Raw genomic sequence first — 11,541 nt, forward strand, 5'->3', positions numbered from 1 at the left:
AGGAGAAAGTAAAATATTAACAAAGAAAAATCTGCAAGTCAAGAAAATAGAACTAGATGTACCATCACAGGTAGAATTGATTGCAGTAGAGATTAGTACGTTTGAAGGGAAAGTAATTGTGGCAAATTTATACACGCTGCCCAGATCAAACATTTGGGAAAAAGGAGAATATGAAGACCTGGCAGAGAAAACAATTCAGAGTTTAAAAGCATTACTACATAGAATGGAGGAGAAATGTGAAAGAATTATACTAACTGGTGATTTCAATACAAATATAAACTGGAATACTCTAGATATAAAAAGCCAAGAAAGCTGTTGGGAACTAAAGCTCCTGGACCTTGTGCACAGCACGTAACAGAAAGCACCAGAAAAAGAGGACCTGACATACCATCAGTACAAGATCTTATATTTACTAGGCAAGAAAATAATATTGACAATATAATGTATGACCCTTGTTACATAGCCTATGATTTCATCATCCCTTGTATAATTCTAACTTATGATACAGTTTTGTTCACGATTGCATCATCCTTTGTATGATCCTAATGTACAGTATGCTGCATGTTTGTTCACGATTCGCCTCGTGGCTTCCATAGTGACCAGGCTTGCGTGTTCTACCTCACTTCCCCCTTCTCCCCCTTATAGTAGAGTAATCCGTTCTTTCTGTTGTTCAGAGCAGGATTGTCAACTCTATCCCCTATGCCTTCATTTGCGCGTCCTTCTTACAAGTTGAATCAAGCTCTGCCAGCCCCCTATATAATGAGCTCAGTCTCTGCATTAGTTGCCACTTAGATCTACTCCTTATTCTGTTCACATCTCTGTCCTCCCCTGTACAGTATATTATTATTTTGTGAGTGCTCAGGAAGTCTCCAGCCATCTAGCTGCTGTATAATTTGAGTATAAGTGTTATTATCATTTTTCTTGTACTGTATAGCCTAAGGCGTTAATTCGTAAGCCTGGTAAAGTTTTTATGATTTATATTGGTTCCATACTGTCAGCCAGTATTAGTAATATTTTGTATCTTTAATAATATTATATCTTGCTTTAACTGAGCATTATCCAGTTTTCACATTTTATCAGGGCTGACTTAGATAAATTTACTCTTGCTAATTTCGTCTTAATTGAGGCTATTGCAGTTAACCATATATTTAACCTGTTTTTCCTTATGGGTCCTGAATGTTTAGGTGTTAGTTTGTGCATTAAACTTTAACTTGTAATTTTACCTAAATCTTTTGTTTTGAACCTGGAACTTTGCGGGACAGTAGTGATTTTAGTATTCTCACTTGAAGTGTTCATTATCTCTCTCTGTTCCGTAACATTAATTTGACGACCACGCCACGATATTCAGGATATTATCATAAGGATATTGCTTGATATTTTATGACTGTGGTTTATTCATGATGTCTACTATTACTACTCTTGATGAAGCCAAAGATTTTTTGTCAAATGTGCAAACAGTGTGTGATTTAGAAAACAGAACAAAGAATGAACATAACCTTGTTGCTCAACAATTGGGAATTGCTGTTCACTCTCATCATTCTAAAGATCAAATTGTTGGCATGATTAATAAAAGCTTGTTTAATGTAACTCCTCCAGATGAGCAAACGCAGATTGAAATAGCTAAGTTACAGCTAGCCCTGCAGGAGGCTTATGCTAAGGAGGCTGAGTTTCAGGCTTGTGCTAAGGAGGCTGAGTTTCAGGCTCGTGCTAAGGAGGCTGAGTTTCAGGCTCGTGCTAAGGAGGCTGAGTCTCATGCTCGTATTCAGGAGGCACAAATTGAACTTGCTAGGATTCAGGCAGACCATGAGTATCGCATGAAATAAGGTGGAACTGGATCATCTAGCTCTGATGATTTTGATGTGGCTAAAAATGTTAAACTTGTCCCTCCTTTTAATGAATCTGATTTAACAAAGTATTTTCAGTTGTTTGAGAGGGTAGCTACAGGTTTTAATTGGCCCAAAAAGTGATCTCACCGGTAAAGCTCATGTAACTTATGCATCTTTGCCTCAGGATCAATGTGATAATTATGATGTAGTTAAGAGCTTGATTCTTAAGGCCTATGAGCTTGTTCCTGAAGCCTATAGAGTAAAATTTAGGACAACTTATAAGCAAGATAAGCAAGCCCATGTTGAGTATGCAAAAATCAAAGAAGGTGTGTTAGAGCAGTGGTTATATTCTAAGAATGTAAATTCTGATTTTGATCAATTTAATCAGATGATTTTGCTGGAGGACTTCAAAAGGTGTATTAATAAAGATGTAAGCCTATATCTTGATGAGAAAAGAATAGATACTGTAATTTGTCTGATGCTGCAATTTTAGCTGATGAATATGTTCTCACTCACAAGAGATATTCTAAAGAAAAAAGGACAGCTGAGAGTACGTTGCCTCTACACAGAGTACAGGTAACAGGAAAGAGAATAAAGATGATGTTTCTCAGGAAGTAAATATCAGCTCCACCTCTAGATTTCAGAAAAGTAAATGTACTTATTGTAGTAAGCTTGGTCATACTACGGAGAAATGTTTCAGGAGACAGCGTGATGTGAACAAAAAGGAGTCTTTAAATATTCAGTCAATTGGTCTAGTGTCCACCCTTGAGAGTTCCCAGAATTCTTTAACCGAGTTAACTGAACCTGTTTTGAGGGGTAAATTAAATTCTCATGATGAAGCTCGTCTTTTGAGCAGTAACGTGGGTGACACTCTCAAGAGTTCATGTGCTAATTTCCTGTCTGATGGTTTTGTCAGTCCTCTGGACAGTAATGACAGGAAATCAGTTAAAATATATCGTGATACAGGTGCTTGCCAATCCCTTATGCTGACCAATGTTCTAGGTTCTAATGTTAATTCCTCTGATGAAACTGTAATCTTACAAGGTGTAGGGAATAGTTACTTCTCTGTCTCTGTGCAGAGTGAATTTAGAGTCTGGTTTTGTTAATGGTTCCGTTATGGTTGGGTTGGTTGAGACTCCCAATGTCAGGTGTAACTTTCTTACTTGGAAATGATATTGGTGGAAGTCAAGTGTGTCCAGCTCCTCAGTTGTCTAGTGAACCAGTGACTGCGACCCAGGATTGTGATATCCCTGATGTGTTCCCTGCATGTGCTGTCACTAGGGCTAAGTCTAAAGTTACTGGTGACTTAGAGGATAATGATGATGATGATGTTATCCTAGCTGACACTTTTCTTGCTAATATGGACCACTCACCAGATGAGGCAGTACCCAGTAGTGTTGATAATTTGTCTCGTCAAGAGTTGGTTGAGTTGCAGGTTGCTGACCCTGAGTTGAAAGGTCTAGCTAACTCTGCTTGCAGTGAGGAGGAGTTAGCTGGTGCTTCTACTTGTTATTATATAAAGTCAGGAGTACTTATGAGGAAGTGGAGACCCCCAACAGCATCAGCCGACTGTGAATGGGAGGTTGTACATCAAGTTGTCATCCCTCGTGTTTGTAGGCAGGATATCATTAGAGTGGCTCATGATTCCAGTTTGGCAGGACACCTTGGAGTGAGGAAGACTGTGGCGCGCATTTTGAAACACTTCTACTGGCCAGGTATCTTCAGAGATGTTTCCTGGTATTGTAAGTCTTGTCACACCTGTCAAGTTGTGGGGAAGTGTAATCAGACCGAAAAGGTTGCACCTCTAGTTCCCATTCCACCTTTTGAGGCGCCATTCACCCGTGTGTTGGTGGATATTGTGGGCCGTTTTCCTAAGACTTCTTCAGGATTTTCTTATGTGTTGACCCTGATTGATATGGCTACTCGTTATCCTGAAGCCATTCCACTTAGAAATATCTCAGCAAAGAACGTGGTTAAGGAAATTCTAGGGTTCTTCACCAAGTTTGGTCTGCCGAAGGAGGTACAGTCAGACCGGGGAAGTAATCTCATGTCCAGTGTTTTCAAGCAGTCTCTGAAAGAGTTGGGCATCACTCAGATCACGTCTTCAGCTTTCCATCCCCAGACCCAAGGAGCGTTGGAGAGATATCATCAAACACTCAAATCGATGCTCAGGAAATACTGTTTGGAACATCAGAAAGATTGGGATAAAGGTCCTCCATTCGTTGTATTTGCCGCAAGAGAATCTCCAAATAAATCACTGGGCTTCTCACCGTTTGAGCTACTGTTTGGCCATGAAGTAAGAGGACCCCTTAAGCTACTCAAGGAATGCTGGCTGTTGGAGGAAGATGACGTCAATCTGCTGGAGTATGTGATGAAGTTCAAAGAACGGCTGTCCACTGCTTTACAGCTGGCGAGAGAGAATGTAGGAGCTGCCCAGGAGAAGATGAAGACTTGGTATGATAAGAAGTCCAGGTTACGCCACTTTCAGCCAGGAGATAAGATTTTGATTCTGCTACTAGTTCATGGGCAACCTCTTCAAGCCAAGTGTAGTGGTCCTTATTTTGTGGAGAAGAGACTCAGTGATGTCAACTATGTCATCGCCACACCAGATCGTAGAAAGAACAAGCAACTTTGTCACATCAACATGCTAAAGTTATATCACAGGCGGGACGAAAATAACCCAGTGTGCACTGTAGCTGTTCCACCCGAGTCTGCAAGTGAAGCTCTCCCATGCAGTATGAGCCTGAGTGATAGTTTGGGGAAGAATCCTGATATCATGAATGATCTCCAGACTAAGCTTTCTCACCTAGCTCCCGAGGAAAGGCAGGAGTTTTCGGCATTACTGCAGGAGTACCCACAAGTGTTCCGTGCCACTCCAGGAAGAACCGCTGTGTTGATGCATGATGTCGATGTTGGAGACGCAAAGCCAATTAAACTGCCTCCTTACCGTGTGAACCCAGTGAAAGTTCCTCTCATCCAGAAGGAGCTTGGCTACCTGTTGGACCACAAGATGATTGAGCCCTGTCAGAGCGAGTGGAGTTCTCCTGTCACTCTAGTCCCTAAGCCAGGTGGGTTACAGTGGCTTTGCATCGACTACAGACGTGTTAATCAGATAACCAAAACAGACACTTACCCTCTCCCTCGCGTGGAAGATTGCATAGACAAGATCGGAAAGGCTAGGTACATAAGTAAGTTTGATTTGTTAAAGGGATACTGGCAAGTACCTATGACTGAACGTGCTAGGGAGATCTCATGTTTTGTAACACTAGGAAAGACTTTTCCATGTTCTGTAATGCCATATGGTATGAAGAATGCACCAGCCACTTTTCAGAAGCTCATGAATGTTGTAACAGAGGGTTTGGTAGGGTGTGTTGTTTATATTGATGATGTATTAATCTTCAGTGACAACTGGAAAGATCACCTATGCCATGTCAGTAAATTTCTTGAGCGTTTGGTTCAGGCTAATGTTGTAGCTAATTTATCAAAGTGTGAGTTTAGTCAAGCTAAAGTTCAGTACCTTGGGTACGTAATTGGTGATGGACATGTTGCACCACCAGGAGCTAAGGTTCAGGTTATAAGTGATCTTCCCAGACCTAAAAGTAGGAAAGAGCTACAAAGATTTTTAGGAATGGTAGGTTATTACAGGAGATTTGTTCTTAACTTTTCAAGTCTTGTATCACCACTTACAGACCTACTGAAAAAGGGAGTTAAATTTGTCTGAACCGATAACTGTGAATCCTCTTTCAGTAAACTTAAAGTTATCCTATTAAGTCAGCCAGTTCTCGCTACTTCAAATTTTGCTAAGCCTTTTAAGATGGCAAGTGATACAGGAGCTGGGGCTGTTTTCCTGCAAGAGGATGATCAGGGTATTGAACACCCTGTATCTTATTACAATAAGAAGTTCACTCCACCTCAAAAGAACTACTCAACTATTGAGAAAGAGCTTTTGACCTTGATTTTGGGTTTACAGCATTTTTCTTTTTATTTATGTTCTGGTTTTGACCTCATAGTCATTTATACCGATCATAACCCACTGAAATTCCTTAGTAAGTTTAAAGATAAAAATCAGAGATTGACCAGATGGAGTCTACTTCTTCAGGAGTATTCATTAGACATACAACATGTCAAGAGGAAAGAAAATGTTATTGCAGATTGCTTATCTAGACTTTAGACAGATTGTTTTAGAGTAATAAGAAATTTCCTTTGTAAATTTCTTTTTCTTTGTGGGGAGGTGTTACATAGCCTATGATTTCATCATCCCTTGTATAATTCTAACTTATGATACAGTTTTGTTCACGATTGCATCATCCTTTGTATAATCCTAATGTACAGTATGCTGCATGTTTGTTCACGATTCGCCACGTGGCTTGCGTGTTCTACCTCACTCCCCCCTTCTCCCCCTTATAGTAGAGTAAGTCGTTCTTTCTGTTGTTCAGAGCAGGATTGTCAACTCTGTCCCCTATGCTTTTATTTGCGGATCCTTCTTACAAGTTGAATCAAGCTCTGCCGGCCCCCTGTATAATGAGCTTAGTCTCTGCATTAGTTGCCACTTAGATCTACTCCTTATTCTGTTCACATCTCTGTCGTCCCCTGTACAGTACATTATTTTTTTTGTGAGTGCTTAGGAAGTCTCCAGCCATCTAGCTGCTGTATAATTTGAGTATAAGTCTTATTACCATTTTTCTTGTACTGTATAGCCTAAGGCGTTAATTCGTAAGCCTGGTAAAGTATTTATGATTCATATTGGTTCCATACTGTCAGCCAGTATTAGTAATATTTTGTATCTTTAATAATATTATATCTTGCTTTAACTGAGTATTATCCGGTTTTCTCACTTTATCAGGGCTGACTTAGATAAATTTGCTCTTGCTAATTTCGTGTTAATTGAGGCTATTGCAGTTAACCATATATTTAACCTGTTTTGCCATTACATTATCCTTATGAGTCCTGAATGTTTAGTTGTTAGTTTGTGCATTAAATTTTAACTTGTAATTTTACCTAAGTCTTTTTGTTTTGAACCTAGAACTTTGCGGGACAGTTGTGATTTTAGTATTCTCACTTGAAGTGTTCATTATCTCTCTCTGTTCCTTAACACCCTCCATTCGGTAATAGTGACCACGCAGTATTAAATTACAACTTCAGAATTTCATATGACATAGTTAATAGTAATGAACGTTACAAAAAGAGCCTTGACTACAAAAAAGGGCAACTATCATGACCTAAAGAAATACTTCTTAGAAACAGATTGGGAAAAAGAGCTTAGAGGACAAGATTTAAATGTTATAAATAGAAAATTCTGTGAACTTTATGAAATAGGAGTCCAGAAGTACATCCCACAGCACAAAGAAGCAGAAAATAAAATAATTGGTTTAATACGGAATGTAAAAAAAAAAAAAAAAGGGATTTGTTGTGGAATAGATACAGAAGACACAATAGTGAAAGGGCATATAACAACTATAAACGGGCAAGAAACGATTATACAAGAATAAGGAGGGAAGCCCAAAAAGAGTTTGAGGAGGACATTAAAAAAGTAGTGATCAACCGAATCTATTTTACAGCTACATCCGAAGCAAAACCAAAGTTAAAGATAAAATACAATCTCTTACAGATGAGGGGATCACCTACACACAAGAGAAGAATATTTGTGAAGCACTAAATAAAAATTTCCAATCAGTTTTTACAGAAGAAAATAATTTTGAGAGGGAGGATATGGAACATGGATGCCCACACATACTACAAGATATACAAATATCAGAAAAAGAACTACAGGAAGAGCTAAGTAAAATAGGCAATGGAAAAGAAAATGGTCCTCATGGGTGCTACATGAATGTGCAAGGGAGTTAAGTAAACCATTATTATTAATTTTCAAGGAATTCTTGGGACAAGGTAAACTACCTGATATTTGGTAGAAAGCAAACATTGTTCCCTTATTCAAGAAAGGGAATAGACAAAATCCACTCAGCTACCGACCAGTATCACTAACCAGTGTTGTTAGCAAGGTATTAGAAAAGCTGATAAAAAAACTTTGAGTAAATCATCTAGAAGAGCACAATATGATAACAGAAAGACAGTTTGGTTTAAAAAAGGGAAAATCATGTGTTACCAATTTGTTGAGCTACTATGATAGGGTAACAGAAACATTAAAGAACAGAGAAGCATGGGTGGACAGTATCTATTTAGATTTCAAGAAAGCATTTGACAGAGTACCGCACCAAAGACTTTTATGGAAACCATACCATCAAGGAGGAATCCAAGGCAAACTGTACCGTTGGATGCAAGATTTTCTCAAAAAAAAGGGGAATGAGAACAGTACTAGGGGGAAATTACTCATCATGGAGAGAAGTGACTAGCGGAGTTCCACAGGGCTCAATGCTGGCACCAATTATGTTTTTAGTGTATATAAATGATATAGACAGTAACACTGGAAATGAAAGCTATCTAAATATTGTTATGAAGGGAGATTTGCCAGTTAGGTAGTCTCGTACCTTCGAGACGTTTCTGGTACCTTAAGTAGGAGAGAGTGGTGATGGTTCGGACAGTGGGATGGTTCGGACAGTGCATTCCCTGAGAAACGTATGGGACCTAGGGCCGTGTGATCATGCGTGAAAGTGGGAGAGTTTGTTTACGTCGACCACACGGAACCTCCAAGCTAGAAACATCTCACTTCTTTATGCAGGTCAGATTTTATGTTTTTTTGCATCTCCTATGTAATAATTTGAGTGCATATCGTAAGCTCTACCTTTATGAGTATGCCAGGCATCGAACTGTGCATTGTCAGGGTGAATCTGTGTTGCATGTAGAACATATTGCTATGAAAAACGACTGTTAAACTCTCTCGTGTAAAACTTGAGAATACCCATCAATTAATTACTGACCTTATCAAATGATAACCCTACTTTTGATCATTTATATCTGAACACATAGTGAAACACCATTCTTAATAGTTATCAGGGAATATATATTAATAGTTTTGTTTGTTTAACCTATTCCTCAGTGTTAAAAGAAGGAAGGGGTAATACAACTTGTTTCAGGTTTGCAGGTTACAATATGCATTAAAAGTCTTAAGTTAGTCCATCTGAAATAAGGCCTAGAAAGTGAAAAGTGAAGTCAATAGTCCTGAGAGAGAGAGAGAGAGAGAGAGAGAGAGAGAGTGTGTGTGTGTGAGAGAGAGAGAGAGAGAGAGAGAGAGAGAGAGAGAGAGAGAGAAGGCTAATTATGCATAATTTTGTAGCAAAGTAAGAGGTTAAGTCAATTATTATTAAATCTGGTGAAGGTTATTTCAGTTATATATATATTTTTTTTTACAGATATCAAGTAGTTCATTTGGATTCTGAAGTTGAATATTGAACTGTAGGAAAATGAAATATCTTTGAATTAATAAATGTTTGTTTTTATCCAATATAGCTTACATAATTTTAAGATTATGCTGAGTAATACATATGGATGAACCATCCCACCCTACTTTCCGAACCATCACCACTGGTAGGGATGGTTCGTACGATTTAGTTACTTGTGTTTCGTTAACTATAGCTTAAAGCTGAAAAGAGCTAAGAATTACATATTATCAACCTAAAGTCCCAAATAATGTGGCAACATTATAAGATAAACCAGATTACACTCCTGCTAAAACCTGAATTTTTATAAATATTAAAAAAATATATATATATATCCGACCCATCACTGCCCTTCCCTATCGGTACGAGTCAGAGTTGCCAGATTGCCTGTTGTTTGAAAGCGTAGCTGTTTCGTAAATTATGCATTTACTTTTGTGCTGTTTTTCTCTATAATGTTTTATTTAAGTGATTGCTTGTTAAATTATGTAATTTAACCTCGTATGGTAAATGATTTAGAGTGTTATGTAATGTAAGACAGCTTTGGCATGTTTTGGTTCTCTGAATTGGCAACTGTTGTTCTCGTAGAATGTAGATGTTTCTAGTAAAATGCAAGCTTATGTAAAGATAGGGAGAGACTAAAACAAGTTTAGTCGAGTGTCAGGTCAGTTTGAGCGAAGTGCAGTCAGTTGTGGTTCAGTTTGAGTGTAGTGCAGGGTCAGTGTCAGTGAAGATTGTATATTTTTTGGCACTTGTGACAACAGTGGCGAGTTACTGAAGTTTGTTTATCATTGGAACTTGATAAGACAGTGAAGTGTATTAAGTGTAATTACTGTCAGTGAAGATTATTTTCAGTACTTGTGTAATAGTGAAGTGTTAGCAAGCATTAAGTGTACTAACAGTAAAGTGTTGTCGAGCATTAAGTGTAATAGCAGTTGGTAAAGTGTGTATAGCTCCAGTGCTTGTGAGAACACTGAAATTGAAAAGCATTAAGTGGAATTATTTGGAAAATAAAGGCAGTGAACTCTAAGGAGCTAGTGTTTTGTTTGTTTGTAAATATTTGCCCCACAACAGTGGTGGAGACACGGGCAAATATGAGAGCCCGTCAGGGGGAAAAAAAAAAAAAAAAAAGCAGAAACAGCTCTCCCATGAGAGCAAGCACGGCAGACAAGGCAGACGAGGAGAAGCGACAATGGTTTGAGAAGACAGTCGTAATGTAGACTGCTGAAAAAGTTCGTAAAAAAAAAGAAGAAAAAAAAAAATAGCGCGAGGCGGTGTGTGCATCAACGCAGTTTCTATTAAAACAATAGCAGCTACGTTGTCAGGGTGGGTCTGGCTAGTAGTGAGGAGACAGTCGCGGTGTTCAGGACGGAAGATTCCTGTGTGAAGGCGGAAAACGGCGTCGACTACGTCAGCGAAGTTCTCCTCCACATAGCGCTCTTGTTGTGCGAGCAGCTCGTCATGAGACAGTGATTCGAGGTGGGCACGAATCCGAGCTGTCAATGGAGGAAGCTGGGCGAGGACTCTCTGTGAATCTAAGGGGGGAGAAAAGGCAGGGGATGGAGTGACAGGCTATTCGGTCTCCATTGCGACAGGTGGTGGTTGTCTCGACTTCTTCCCCTTCTTCTTATTCTTTTTCTTAGGAGCAGGCGTGGTGTCTTCGTCGGCGGTCACGGCATCAGCAGGAGATGTAGGTGACTGAGGGGGAGGGACGTCTGCGTCCTGAATGGAAGGGACGGGAGAGGGGGCCCTCTCCTCCTCAGCTGCTGACGGTGGGTGGTGAGTAGTGGCGGTGGTCGGCTCGTTTGCCGGATCCGTGAGTGGGTTAGGCGCGGTGGCAGAGGAGGCAGTTCTCCTGTTAAGAGGAGTATTAAGCTCCAGCCTTTTCCGCAGTGTTCGGCGGGGATAGAAAGGCTGCAGCGTAGGGGCGCGACGCTCCTGACGAGGGGCAGAACGTGCATCATGGGCGAAGCTCTGCGGGATAGCAAGGTGCGGCAACCCGTTCTTCTCAAAAGTAAGGGGGAGAAGAACGAGCAGCGCCTCCTTGTCACCACCACAGAAAGCCTTCGCCGTCGCGATGCACATTGTAACAATCGTTTCCACTTCACCAGAACGACTAGGATCCAGTTTCCGGCGCCTCCGGGACGTGGGGCGCCGCCGTGCAGAGGCAAAGCCTTGCACAGCCGCACCCCCCGGCCTGGGGACGTCCCTGGCCACGGGACTCTTCGGCATCTGGTGGAGGTGGAATTCGACTGTCTCACCCTCGCCTGGTGAGCGCCGTAGACGCCGTGAAGTGGGAACAGCGATCCCCAGGCAGTGTACAAAAACATCGACGCCAGTGTCCTGGCGCCTTATGAATCCGTACCCCGCCTTCACGTTGTACC

This window comes from Coenobita brevimanus, chromosome 100 (assembly GCF_032717465.1).
Source record: "Coenobita brevimanus isolate Jiangsu-jjx chromosome 100, ASM3271746v2, whole genome shotgun sequence".
Lineage (NCBI taxonomy): Eukaryota > Metazoa > Arthropoda > Malacostraca > Decapoda > Coenobitidae > Coenobita > Coenobita brevimanus.